The sequence below is a fragment of the Erythrolamprus reginae genome, chromosome 3 (assembly GCF_031021105.1).
Source record: "Erythrolamprus reginae isolate rEryReg1 chromosome 3, rEryReg1.hap1, whole genome shotgun sequence".
NCBI lineage: Eukaryota > Metazoa > Chordata > Lepidosauria > Squamata > Dipsadidae > Erythrolamprus > Erythrolamprus reginae.
In genome coordinates, this window is record NC_091952.1 from 69,272,448 (window position 1) to 69,288,153 (window position 15,706).

General features: G+C 37.9%; 1 protein-coding gene across 1 annotated transcript in view; it reads right to left on the minus strand.

Moving 5' to 3' along the window:
• Positions 1-15,706, minus strand: part of ARL8A (ARF like GTPase 8A) — a 43,092-nt gene that overhangs the window by 26,454 nt on the left and 932 nt on the right. The gene's annotated exons all lie outside the window — the stretch shown is intronic.

A 15,706-nucleotide genomic window follows, 5' to 3' on the forward strand; every position in this document is an offset into this window, starting at 1 on the left:
ATTGTTTTGAGGGGACATTTACATAGTTTATAAACTTGGCATATTCACTACTTTACATTGTAGCCATGTGTCATTTCTTCAGTGTTGTCGCATGAAAAGATATGCTTGACTATTACAAAATGTGAAGGGATGTACTCACGTCTGTGACATACTGTATTTTGTTTACTTTTTACAGCCCAATCCAATGGTTCAAAGCACACAGAAAATAAAAGGAAGAAATATAAAACCAAATGTCAAAATGCCACAGCAGTTTATTATTATTATTTATTTATTGGACTTGTATGCCGCCTCTCTCCGCGGACTCGGGGGCGGCTCACAGCATATACCAAAAACATAACAATACAGCTTATCCAATTAATATACTAAAAAGATTCTTTAAAATTCTAACTTTAAAACATTCATTTGCATTCATTCAATAATCACACTAACGACATTCATTGGTCAAGGGGAAGGTCTAATGTCCCCAGGCCTGGCGGCAAAGATGTGCTTTTAAACTCTTTCAGAAGGCAAGGAGGGTGGGGGCAGTGCGAATCTCCAAGGGGAGCTGATTCCAGAGGGCCGGGGCTCCCACAAAGAAGGCTCTTCCCCTAGGCCCCGCCAGCCGACATTGTTTGGTCGACGGGACCCTAAGGAGACCAACTCTCTGTGGGACCTCACCGGACGCTGGGATTCGTGCAGCAGAAGGTGGTCTTGGAGACACAACAGACACAATAGAAATCAAGACACAATAGAAAACGAAAACATTATATTGTATACTATATTTCAGACCTAGACAGAGTTAAGATACCTTTGCCCAGTTTTTTGGATTACAATTTTCACAGTCCTTTCTCATTCATTAAGATTGCTAGGGTTCACGGGAGTTGGAAGCCAAAGGACTATTCTGCTTTTCTTGCATGAGTTACTGAGTAGTAGCCAAAAATATATTATACCCCAAATTTAATCAGGCAAAGCAACTTCCATAATTCAAGTGCTATCACAACCTATTCATATGCCTTGATGATTTATTCTTGGCATGCAGGTGATACCAAAATAAAAGCATGTTCAGCAAATTGTACGGAAGTAAAATATACCTGGATACTGGCAAGCTCAATAAAACTGCAGCCAGCTGTAACAGAGACACAGCCATGCTGCAGAAACATGTTTTTATTTCTATGTATTACAATGGACACTTTCAAAATGAGGTTTGCTATCTACAGTGTCAAATGTGACACAGCTTCCAGCAACATTCACCCCACCCCACCCCAAATATAGCACTGGAATTCACATGTGTCCTATATTCATCAGACAGCTGCAAATGCTGCGACAATGGTGCCCACACATGTCTTCCCAACATATGGCAGACCATTTCATGCCTGCAGAGGTCTTACCAGTCACCTGCGGACACATCGGCAGACAGCCCACAACCCATTAGATGTCAAGATCCTTCTCGAACACGACAGAGAAACATACATTCATCATATAGTGTGAGCACACAGTGTATCTGACTGGAACTGTTCCCACTTTCCTAGAAAAATGGATAGACCACGGCCCACTAGGATCGCAGCCTGCGGGTTGGGGACCCCTGCTCTAATCTACACGCACTTGATCAAATGAATGAAGACTACACCAACAGACCTTTACGGTTTTCCTCAGAGTCATTCAATGGTTGAAAACTGATCAAAGACAGAAACAAGGTGGAATTAAGGAGAAACTTCCTAACGGTGAGTACAATTAACCAGTTGTCCTCTGGTTAACCTATACAAAGGTTCTCCTGCTTGAGCAGGGGCTGCACTAGAAGACCTCCAAGGTCCCTTCCAACTCTGTTGTTATTATTATACTGACAATATCAGATTTCTCATGTCATCTCTGCCTATTTCTCTCTGTTTAGCAGCTGAGATTTTCAAGCCCTTGACATCGCCCACAGCTCATACCTCTGCTTTAATAATAATTACCGTTTAAAGTGATATATTTTATAACGTTGTTTTCATACGTAGTTTTATCCATTTGTTATGCATTGGCCAAGAAAATTTATCTCTTTTTTTACATGTCCCCAAAATGATAAGAACTTATAAATGCTGGTAGCTGGAAAATTCAGTCACTTAGATTATAACTAGTTGATAGTGTTGTAATCTCACCTTCAATAATCTTAAACATACCAAGTAGCTGTTTATCATAGGTTAGTAATACACTAATCCCTCGTTTTTCACGGGGGATGCGTTCCAAGACCACCCATGAAAAATGAATTTCTGTGAAGTAGGGGAAATATTTTTTTTAATGTATTTAACAAGTATTTGGACTTTTAAAACCTACCCTTTGCATTAAACAGTCATTCTATAATGTTTCTCAGCTGGAACTACATGTGATATCCTACCAGTTTCTTTAATAGAGTACAGTAGTAATGTAGAAGAATTTTATGAATTTTAATGGATTTAAAATTTTCAATGGATTTAATGGATTTAAGCCCCCTTTGAAAACCCAGGAAATAGCGAATCCGCAAAAGATGAACCGCGAAGTAGCGAGGGATTACTGTATACACTTAGGATACTAATTTAAATTACAGGAAGAAAGTATTATTGATCTGTGCAATTAAAAACAGAATGTCACTGAAATGTCATAGAACAATGTCTAATTAATACTTAATTAATAGCAAAGCCATGATAATTCTACTATTTTGATCCTACGCAGCAGTCAGCTGAGGATAAGCATGTCAGAGAGGAACATATACAGAAAGGGCTACTCTGTCAGTTTCCCAGGCCACTGCAGGGCAGGGGAAAGACTGCAGGGAAATTAATTGCTTTTCATATCAACTCAAACTACAAAACAGCTTCAGGTATAATTCTGCAATGAATCAAATTTATGGAAATAGAAGCAAGTCACTATTCCAACTGATCTTTAAAGGAAGAGATGGACTTATTATAAACCTGCAGTTTAACATCACACGGAACACACTGGAACATGGAAGCTTTGTATTGATCTGCAGTCTCTTCTGATAAACAGTCAATCCACCATGTGGCTTTCCTACATGGAAGCCACTCAAATGTGGGCACCAGTTTGGAAGCAGGCACAATCCTTGGAAATTGTTGTGGGAAACCCAGCAGGATGGGACAGAGAGAAGATGGGGTGCACCATCTCTTTGATTGTTTATATAAAGGTGGGTGGGTTGCAAGTGCCCAAATATTGTTCACATGATTGTGGGGGTGCTATAGCAGCCTTAACTTCAGTTACACCTTATAATAGGGGTCCTCAAATTGGCAACTTTAAGACTTGTGGACTTCAACTCCCAGAATTGCCAAGTCTGAGCACCCCTGCATGATACCTTCTTTCATTCAGCGCTGTTTTAATTTCAGACAGTCTCTGAATGAACAATCTTAAATCGAGAACTACCTATACTGTATTTCTTGGTAGTTTTTCTTTCCAATTTGTTAGTTAATAAAAATTACATTTAAAAAACAATTATTTAATTTCTGCCATATGAAAAACTTCCTAGTTGTAACAAAGAAGCAAAAAAAAGCTTAACTGTTGCTTGGGACATATTCAAAATGATATCCTGTCATTTGTACTACAGCAGTTGCAAACCACAATCCAAATCATGAATTAACTCTGACAAAGCAAGATTTCTGCTATGTGAGTTGATGTCAATAAACTGCTGTATCCAGTTCTAAGAATACAAAAACAAAATAAAACAAAACCCAGCAATAAATATGACTTGGCAATGTCAGGATTAATTTCTTAAATGTTTCCTTACATTTTCATTATGGATTCCATACATTTTTCCAAAGTACTGTACATGGAATTTCACTCCAATATTTTGGTTGCCAAAATTTATACGGGAAAATCAAAGTTGGGAACAAAAAGCAGCTATAGGGCACACCCACACGTTATTTACAGGTAGTCGCTGACTAAGACCATTTGTTCAGCAGAGAAGTTACAGTGGTAATGAACACATGGACTTATGACCTGTACCTGAAGTTACAGACACCTCAATGCCCCTGCAGTTATGTGATCACAATTAGGGTGCTTGGCAATCTACCCACCCTTACAACCATTTGCACGGATGCTTCAACTACCCCCATCTGCCTGTCTTTCACCTCCATCACATCCCAGTGGATCCCTTGACCTCCTTTCGAATCCTTCTGGGTCCACATTCGCATGTGTCCCTCCACACCACCCTCAGAGAACAAGCGGTGTGCCAGGTGGCCTTCTTTTGTGCCCTCCTCTTGCAAGAGATTACACCAATGTTGCCAGCCTCCTAAATGGTGCAAAGTTGCCTCTTCAGGCAAGTCCCCCATTGCATTGGCCATGCGCTCTTCAGAAAGATGACCTTCAGAAGAGTTAAATGGAGTGACACATAATGGAGAGGATGCTCAAGGATGTGGGACCCAGTGGACCAGGAAGCAAAGGTGCCTCAGAGATTGAGTGAGGCCCTGGCAGGCCCAGTGAGCATAGTTCCCTCTAAGCTGAGCAGTGAGCAATCGCTCACTTAAAAATCATCATCAACTCAGAGTTTTCCAAACCTGCCCAGAAGCCGAGAGGGAAAGAGTGAGAGGGAAGGAAAGAGAGACGAAGAGAGAGAAACAGATAGAAAAAAGAGAGGAAGGAAAAGAGAAAGAAAAAGAATGGGAGTAAGGAAGAGAGAAAGAAAATCAAAATTTAGTTTGAAACTAGCTCAACTATTTAAGTGGCATTTTGATATTGATAGAGTTGCCCTATTATGAGCTCACTGTTATAGACACACAGTACAGTATTTTATTTTGAAATTCTCTGAGGCAAAACCGGGTGGGTTTTTTATTTGTTTGTTTGTTTGTTTGTTTATTTATTTATTTATTATTTCTGTGCCGCCCAGTCCCGAAGGGACTGCCGCTCAGACACTATACTTTTCCGTCCACCCCCCCCCCAAAAAAAAAATAGAGGGAACACTGCCAGTGAGAGCCATAAATGATCCAGGAAGATACTGCAGTACAGGCCTGAGGCTGCTCTACTTCTCCCAGAGCATTCTAGTCCCTCTTAGGCACCCCATATTTCACTTAACAACCCAGTAGTAGCTTAATGACAACAACAGGGAAAACCAGGACTGCAATAATTAAGCAAAGTGATTAAGTGAGCATCTCACTTAATGACTGCAACAACCTATGATCATAATTCTAGACTCAATTGTATTAAGTCAAGGATTACTTCCATTTATTTAGTTAATGAATTTGTAGGCTCGTCTATAAATTTCCATCTCAATTACACGACTCTATAGACAGCTCACAATTAAAACAGAATAAAAACTATAAAAAACAATAAGTTACAAACAACAAAAATGATACAAAAACAGCAGCCAGGTAGACTTGCAACCACCCAAATAAGCCATGACATCAGTGTTCTGATGCTCAAGGACAAAACCTTTGAATGCCTTGTGAAAGGCCAGCAATGTCAGGGCAAGTTTAAATTCTGAAGGGATGATATTCCAGAAAGTGTCAGAAAAAGCTCTCTTCCTGGGTCCTGACAAATGACATTCCTTTACAGATAGCACCTGGAGCATGCCCTTCCTGTCGGATCTAAACGCATAAATAGACACATGACTGAGGACAGCCGGTACCAGAAGTAACCCATAATTTTTCTGTCAATGTTAAAATGCCTTGCTAACCATTTGTTAAGTACATGCTATCATCACACAGCCTTCTTCTCATGTCCCACCAATAGCTGTGATTGTCTATATGCTGAAATGGTGTTTTCTATATCCTTAGTAACAAACATTTATTTATTTTATTTTATTTTATTTTATTTATTTATTGCATTTGTATGCGGCCCCTCTCCGTAGACTTGGGGTGGCTAACAACAATAATAAAAACAGCATATAACAAATCTAATATTTAAAATAACTAGAAAAAAACCCTTATTAAAAATCAAACAAGCATACACACAAACATACCATGTATAAATTGTATAGGCCTAGGGGGAAAGGATATCTCAGTTTCCCCATGCCTGACGACAGAGGCGGGTTTTAAGGAGCTTACAAAAGGCGAGGAGGGTGGGGGCAATTCTGATCTCTGGAGCTGGTTCCAGAGGGCCGGAGCCGCCAGAGAGAAGGCTTTTCCCCTGGGTCCCGCCAATCGACATTGTTTTGTCGACAAGACCCGGAGAAGGCCAACTCTGTGGGACCTAACTGGTCACTGGTATTTGTGTGGCAGAAGGCGGTCCTGGAGATACTACTAACATACTAGTTAGTCCTACCTGCTAAAATTAGTTTCAAAAGTAACCCTTTAAGTTTCGCAAGCAAGGCCAATAAAAGATTTCAATTCTTTCATTTGGTTGAAGAACACTCCTTTGTATTTTCTAACACATTACTAAAAACGACTATCTTTGTTATTTGCTATCTTAACTTACTCCATTTTATTTTGGGGTGTGTGTGATTTTACAAACATTGCGTGGAATAATTTTTTTTGTCCACTTTAATTTCCTCACTAAAAAAGAATTCCTTTTCCCTTTGGTAGCTATAGCGCTGTTGGGGAAAAGGTCTTTACATAAATAATAGCTTCATGAATAAATTACTTGGGAGATCATATATGTGCAGAGTTCAATCGAAATTAGTGTAAAGATATGGCAGACTTTCAAACTGCTGCTTATGTAGTCCTGTGTGCAGTTTCCTGTTGATCATTAAAACAGCTTCGTCAGTATCTAAGTTGACTGAGCATAACCATTCTTTTCCTACCCCTACATCTCCTTCCCTGACTGCTTACATTTGCTATCTTCCTCTGTGGCTCTTGATTTTTCCTTCTGCAAAAAGATGGATGACTTTAGACTGAGTCAGCATAGAAAATGTTCTGAAACATGTTCCTGCATTTCCCTAGACTGAAAATATCTCTTATTCACAGCTATCTGGTAGGACTTGGTAAAGTCCCAAATAGCCTTGTCTCTATAAAAAAGGGTTTTATAAGATAAAAATTCTACTTTTACTTATCTTAAAGGGCCAGAGGTGTAATTATTCTACAATTACTGCTCTACACTTGACTTAAAAGAGAATGGCAAGATTGATTGTCTAGTTTAGCAATTACCTATATGAAATTAACTTTATGACCAATCCTCTCATTTACAAACTCTGCAGGTTTATAAAGCAAAGGAAAGCATAGTTGTGGTTTCACTTTGCAACCGCTTCACTTAATGACCATGTTGTGGATTCCAATAGTGGCTGCTAAATGAGGACTACCTGTAATGCAAGAGAGAGGAGTAAAGGTTTGTGATCATTCATCTCAATACATACAACTTGTTCAAATGACCAGGCGAGCAAGAGATTCCTCTACAAGAAAATAAAAGAGTGACAATAAATTAGCATGGAAATATATTTGGTATTTAAAATGTGATCATTTTGAATGAAAATAATTTGCTTCCATTCCAAAGAATCAGTTTGGAAAATACCGGAAAAAGCAGTAAAAATGTGTTGCCTGTCAGTTAAAGCAAAGAAACTGTTACCTCTTGCGCAATGATGTTGAAATCATTTCCCACTTCATAATCCTGACACAAACCCTTGCTTGAATTGTTGTAGTGACAATACAAGGACTTGAAAATTATTCAAAATAATGAAAACTTGAAAAAGAAAACATGAAAATCAACCACAACTGTACTATATCAAAGCAACACTGACACTCATTTTTTTCTCTTCACATAATTATTTTCCTTAAGGCCCCTCTGCCTAAATTACATAGACAGAATTTCACATTTATCTTGAAATGTAATTCTTAAAAGTTCCATTTAATTTTTTAAAAGCAAATATTGTAGGTAGTCTTCAATATTTAAAAAAATCTACATACGCGAGTAACTGCTGCTGATTTTTTTGTCTTGCATAAACTTAGATTTCCTGCTGAGCTCCCATTACTATTATTTTTCATATGCTAACATTTATATGTAAAATAGAATAATTTTCCATTCCATTCAAGCATATTTATTTAAAATCTAGACAGGTGTTTTGCCGCTTTTTCAGATGCTTACGTTAACTAAAAGGCAACATTATATCCCAGTATGACATTAATGTTACTGAGAAGAGTGCATGTTTTTGCCATTTACATCCATCCCAAGTTACATATTACAATTAAAGCACATTATCTAAAACAGAGACAGATTAAACTAAAACTATTTAATACCAATTTTTCCCCTTTTCAGCAAGTGATCACAATTACCAGAAATAAAAGATCCAGTTTTCTCAAACGTAATAAAACATCCTAAGGCTTAACATTCTTTGTTTGAGCCTGTTATCTTCTACGCCAAGTTCTGATCTTGGGATTTAGATTTCACAAATTTGTATTTTGTCCAATGCAAGTCACCTAAAATGTCACTATGTGTCAAGTGACTGTTTCTTCAACAAGGTTATAAGGTTGGACTAGGCTTGTTATGTATAGATTAGCACATAGCCGCACTATAGCAAATCTGTTTTTAGAGACATAATGATGATTTCAACACCATTATGCAATACTGTATCATTTGCATTCCAACAATTTGTCCAGTGAAAGTTAGCAACATAAAGGAGATGGAACAATTCCACTTTAACTTCAGGTCAATCACTGTGGAAGACCCCTATGATTTCAAGTCCGTGCAGGAATTTAAACCATCTTTCAAGGTAGGCAAAAACACCTCCATTTTTGCAAAAAATGGTCCCACTTTTGCAAAGCACAGGGCATGCAGAGGGCCTGGGAGGCTTGCACAGTTGCTTCTGGGGCCAGTGGGGACAAAAGCCTTTTTTCTTAGTTACCTCTTTGAAATCTTGGTGCATCTTGTATACTGGTGCATCTTATAGTCCGAAAAATAATTAACTCATGGAGGTAAATATATCCAGCAATATTCACTCATCTTTGTCTCTTATCTCCATTCTTCTCTCCGTACCCTGACCATTATTCTCATTCTCTCAAAACTAAATCTTTCCCCTACCTATTTCATAATTTCATCATTTCTGCCTCTTTGTAATGACAAAAACACTGGGAGACAGGGCAAGATGCTGTCTAGGGAAGAGTCAGGTAAGAGACAGCAGAGCCCACAGCTGGATAGTAGGCAGGGCAAGTGGTTCAGAAGGGATGCGCCTTAGTTTCTGAGGCTGTAAAGGAAATTGATAGAACTGTACTTTTCAGATTCTGTTAATGTAACTTTACAATAAAGTAGAATTACCGTAGGTTATCTGGTCATGTTTCCTGTCTGGCCTACTTGATAAGATTGATACTGTGCGAAGCTCATCTTTCAGTCTTCCATACCTAAACATGCCTTTCATGAAATAAAATCTGTACAGTTGCTCCTACCCCATATAAAGCTCTAATTCAAATAAAAACAAATTTGTGAGCTTTGGGTCTTCCAGGTTTCAGCAAAACTACAAGAAGACAAAGTCACGTTCACGAGCAAAAAAAAATGTTCGCATGAACTTAAACGTCACTTGAGGGATATTTTTTAAAAATACAGTATGCCTCTGACAAAGGCATCTTAAAATTTCAGGAACGTAAAGTTACTCTTTGGTTCTCTGGCAATTCTGAAAAACTACAGCTAATGTACATTATAACACACCACGCCAAACACTGTCCTTCAATATAACTTGCCTCCAAGGATTATGAGGATAAAGCGAGAGTCAAAAACATTTACTTATAGAATTTATACATCATTCTATCTCTGGTTGGTACAGATGCTTCAGTTACTTTTTGAAAATAAGGTAGGATACAAATGTGATAAAATGTTTATTGTATTTTATTTGTATCCTGACATTACTTTTACAAAGTAACTCAAGGTGGTGAACAGATCAACTTCCTTTCCCTATTTTTACCACAACAACAAGCCTGTGAGGTGGCCGGGACTGAGGGAGAGTGACTGGTCCAGAGTCACCTAGCTGTCTTTAGTGGTTAAGGCGTTAATGGAACTCGCTGTCTTCTGTTTTAACCGAACCAAAATTGACTCTCAAGTTTGTTACACCTATTCCCCCAAAATAGCCATGGAGGAAGGGGTTATAATTATGAAAGGCTCCACCACCACCTACCCTTTCCCTCCCAAAATAAGACATAATAAGTCCAACTGGGTTTTTGAGTGCATGGAAAGAAGGCCAAGCGTTTATTCCGGGGTTCAAAAAAATATAAGACAGGGTCTAATTTTGGAGGAAACCTGGTATTTTTCATCACAATCTTTTTGGCTCCTATATGATATTGTGCATGTTAGCTACCTTAAGGCCTATTTGATATTGCCTTAGCTCAGGGGTAGGCAAAGTTAGCTCTTCTATGACATGTGGACTTCAACTCCCAGAATTCCTGAGCTAGCTTGATTGGCTCAGGAATTCTGGGAGCTGAAGTCCACATGTCATAGAAGAGCCAACTTTGCCTACCCCTGCCTTAAGCTGAACATTTGTTAGGCTCCTACTCTGTCCTAGGGAAAGGATGCATTGCTTAAAAAAAGAAAAGGGGGGGGGCTGTCTTTATACCAGTGCTTCCAGATGTGAATATTTCTAAGATTAGCCTAAAAATTAGTCTGTAATTTTCCCCCTCTACCAATGAGCTCCCCGCTCATTCAACATTAAAGATTTGTTCAGTCTGTTTTCCTGGAAAACTTTGGACACATGGAGATCAAACACAATGATATCAGAGGTTCAAAGAGCAAAACCTAACTTTCTAAAAGTGAAGGGGGTGGGGTTATTTCTAAAAAATATTTATTTGCTACTTTTTAAAAGACAGAATAGGTTTGCTTAAAATACATTTATAAAGGTCTTACTAATATCACAATTAACATTTTAAAATTCTACTCAAAGTTCTCATTATAACATTTTTTTAAAAAAATCTGCAATGTGCAGCCTAAAGACTACTTTCTAGCCATAAAAATACGTTCACAAATAACATGCTTTCAGTTACATTTCCATGGAATATCAACAATTTCCTTTCCCCCACCAAAAAAACAAACCTCTAACCCTAACCCTCCCCCTTACACAAGTATAGAGCAATTGTATACATTGAAAGGAAAATTCTGCACAGCATCACTTAAGTCTGCAGCTCTCAAGTGTCTGTTGCTATTGTGATAGACTTTGAGAGAGCATGTGCCCAAGGACAGACAGCCTGATTTGCAAAATGGCTATTGTACTGCTATTGATGTTTACAAAAATCATGCTACTCTAAGATACAAATATGCTCTAGCTTGCCTGATAAGATGATGATACTGATGATGATGATGATGATGACAGTGATAGTAGTAACTCTAACACAAATGAATACCAATATAACTATGACATACAATGCAACAGTCTGTTATTTTTTCTTACGTGTTTGCAAGGAAGAAAATTACTGGACAACAAATATTTTAAGCATTTAGTGTACATTCTCTTTATAATCTGTACAATAAATCGATAAGGTGGATCAGTATCATAACATTAGTAAATATGGGTGGAGGCATAGTCTGACTAACATGTCTAAGGCCACATTGTCCAATACATTAATGGATGAGTGACTTGAATCCATACTTTCACATATGGCATGAACAAATTTTTTGAAATTTTTTGTAATATGAAATTTCATATTACACCCACATCAGATTTTTAAAGACAACTGGATATGCATTCCAATCAAATTATTACTAGTTACGTATTTAGCAAATGTTAAAATACTAGGCGTTCTAGTATATACTTGTATATTAGAGATCTTGTCTGATAAGTCACTCTCTCTCTCTGCTATCTCACAGAATTATCATATGGGGAAATGGGAGGCAGGAGTATTAAATATGTTCACTGCCTTAAATTGTATATTAAAAAGAGAGTGTAAGTCGGAATTGAAAAATGATCAAATAATTCAAAGTGCAGATTATGCAAAAAAGCAGAAGAAACAATAGATCATAAATTCATTTCATGCAAGAACTGAGTGTACAAATTGAGTGCAATGAACAAAATAAAACAGTCAAAATGATTGACTGGAATATATGTAAAACATATGTAAAAACTACACCTTGCCAGTAATGAGAAATTGGTGGGAACACAGAGTTGAAAAACTGGTTAAAAATGAGAAGGTTAAAAAATTGAAAGATTTCAGAATAAAAACAGATAAAATCTTGGTTCATAATAGCCAGATTTAACTATGGTTGAAAAGAAGAAAGTGTTTGGGGGAAATGTTAAGAATTGACAAGCTGTAGGAACTGGTTAGAAAGGATTTACCCTTGACAGTAAAAAACTTTGCTCAAACCTACCTCAAACAAGGCCTGGAAATATGCTTCACTACTTTTAAATCAAGCTACTAATGGCCAGAGAAATTCACTTGATTACACCAAGAATAATCACTAAGATTATTCTAAGTTCCACTAAGATGCTCAATTTACAATCACAATTGGAACTGGAGATTGTAAGTTGTTTTGCAGTCCTAAATTGAGACACCCACATTGGGCAGTAGTTAAACAAATAACAACAGTTGTTAACATAGTCACGTGTACAGTGTGATTGTTAAGCAAATCCATTGTCTTGAAAGGGTGGAGAGGTTTTTTGCCAGAAATTGGCAAAAGGCGATGTAAATCATGGCCAGTCATAAAGATGAGCCAATTGCCAAGTGCCCAAAATCTGTGGGTATGTAATATTTTATGAAGGGCAGAAGTACCTTATAAGCTGAAAGGACTCATTCCAAGGCTGTCATAACTCAGAATAGTGATAAAACAATGTGTCATAAGTCAAGGACTACTTATCTCTTTCTCTTCATTATCTTAAGAGATAAAAGGAGATGAGTATTATTTATCTTTATGTGTCGGCTAAATAGTATTACTAATCCAACTTGATATCCAAAATACTTGGATGGTACATTATCAGAAAATCCCAGAGCTGCAGACTAGATTGGATAATGAAGAAACTTCCTCAAGGAAGTATTGTAATGGCAAACTATCTCTATATGATTAACAAGAAAACTACATGGACTTATTCATGAAGAACCATAACTAAACAAATAAGATTTTTAATGCCTGGGAGTGTAGGAGAAAAAATATTATCAAGCATACTAGAAAATCAATATCATATGCTGCAATGTTCTACCTGTCAATGACTACTTCAGCATCAACCGCAACAACACAAGAGCATGCAACAGATTCAAACTTAATATTAACCGCTCCAAACTTGACTGTAAAAAATATGACTTCAGCAACCGAGTTGTCGAAGCGTGGAACTCATTACCTGACTCAGTAGTGTCAACCCCTAACCCCCAACATTTTTCCCTTAGACTATCCACGATTGATCTCTCCAGGTTCCTTAGAGGTCAGTAAGGGGCGTGCATAAGTGCACCAGTGTGCTTTCCATTCCCTGTCCAATTGTCTCTCTTTTATCTCATTTATCTTTTCTTCCTTTCAAATTTGTTCACCTATACTTTTATATCTTTTCTTCTATTCATTTCTTTAGTTATATTACTACATATCTATTCCCTTCAATGTGTATTATGTTTTGGACTAAATAAATAAATAAAATAAATAATAAAATAAATAAAATAAAATGCAGGTACAAGTTTCTATCTTTAAATCAAGCAAATGGCAGGGACCTTCCCTAATTATTTGCCATATCCATGGTTTGTCCAGTAGTCAGTGCTAAATCAGTGAGCAGTAACAAAGCACATCGTGTTTCTCAGAATTTCCTATTTAGCATACTATCAATTTATTCACTCAGGTCTCCAGTATTCAGAAAACAACGTCAAACATCTTGGGAAATTATGTATCAATATTTATTTATTGATTGGATTTCTAAGCTGTGCCTCTCCGAAGACTCAGGGCATATACACATAAAAAGCAGTAAATTACCATAGCATTATGATCCAATTAAATTCAAAATTAAATAACTATCTAAAATCCCAAATATTAAAACCAATCACACCCATTCATACAACGATCATACAAACATTCGTTGGCCAGGGGCCAAGATCTAATCGGCCCAAGCCTGACGACATAAATGAGTCTTAAGACTCTTACGAAAAGCAAGGAGGGTGGTTGCAGTACAAACCTCCGGGGGGGAGCTGATTCCAGAGGGCCGGAGCCCCCACAGACAAGGCTCTTCCCCTAGACCCCGCCAAATGACATTGTCTAGTTGACAGGACCTGGAAAAGGCTGACTCTGTGGGACTGAACCGGTCGCTGGGATTCATGTGGCAGTAGGCGGTCCTGCAAGTAATCTGGTCCGATGCCATGTAGTGCTTTATAGGTCATAATCAACAAATTATTCCACAACAAAGTCGTAACAAAAGAGAAAATCCCAGTTAGCATAAACTCTAGAGTAGGGGTCCCCAAACTAGGCAACTTTAAGACTTGTGGACTTCAACTCCCAGAATTCTCCAGCCAGCATAGCTGTAGGAGTTGAAGTCCACAAGTCTTAAAGTTGCCTAGTTTGGGGACCTCTGCTCTAGAGCAGTGTTTCCCAACCTTGGCAATTTGAAGATATTTGGACTTCAACTCCCAGAATTCCCCAGCCAGCGAATGCTGGCTGGGGAATTCTGGGAGTTAAAGTCCAGATATCTTTAAGTTGCCAAGGTTGCGAAACACTGCTCTAGAGCACAGATTTTATTAAAAATCAAGTATCTGAAATTATAACATTTAATTTAGAAATACCGATATGTTAAATTTCAGTTTCCAGTATTAATACTACAAATAAATTATTTGCAATACAAGTAAAAATATTCTGCCCCCAAACGCAAAAATGCCAGTCATGATTTTTTTAAAATAAAGAAAGCACTATGAGCTTGTCTCTATTACTGCATCTTAAAATGGCTCCATTAAAACCACAGTAATTGAAAAATATTGTAGTGCAATCTTCATATCTACTGCCTTCTATCAACTAAAATATACTCAGTATTCAGAGAAGCTGCCACGTGAATTTGATCTGACCCATGCTTTAATTTTCTTCCCAGGAACAGGATAAGATCAAAGAAGTTCAGTTTTACAATTGACAGACAACAGCATGAATGTGCAGAAATAAATATGCAGGGCCAGCTACTTATGAGGCCCTGAGGATGGAAAGCTTTGGATTGCTATCAGTATTCCCAATGGTCAATGTTCTCCATCCCATATGCTCTCTAATGTCTTCCTTGGCCCTTTCCATAAATGCATACTTCGAAGCCATTACTAGAGATGCATAGAAGGGGGGCGGGGGAACCCTGCAAGGCAGACTAAGTCAAAATATCCAGAGTAAGGATATTTTCTTTAGGTGTACAGTTATCATTCCTCAAAGCAGCTTCTTAAAAGGTTCTCCTCCAAGATATTTCAACAGCAAAGCCTACTGTAATGTTAAATTTGCTAAAAATAAAACATCCCTCGCACACTGATGCATGCACATACACAGTGTTAACTGACATATTGATTTGGAAAGATGGAGATAAAATTACCATTCGCCACAGAAGATGAAACAGCATCCTTCTGCCACTACACACACACACCCTCCAGGATCTACTCAAACATACATTTCAGGCACCACAAAAGCAGAAGTCTATCATACAGATCAAATGCAGAGGGAACATTGAAAAATGAGGTATTAGGATACATGGATAGTTTAAAAATAAAATATAACATTTTTTTCTTTTCTTTTTGTGATCTCTTTCCCATCTCAAGACCACCACCTACGTGAACGGCAGGCTGGGGTGGTGGATAATGTGACTTGAAAACGCTATTTCCACTGATATAATGGAAGGCCAGAATAGCGTGAAAGGAGAGTAACTGCCCCCCCCCTTTTTTTTTTTGCAGAAAGAGAAAAAGGGAGGATTTCATCAATCCCTGGGAAAAGGAAAGGCAATAATGCCCCC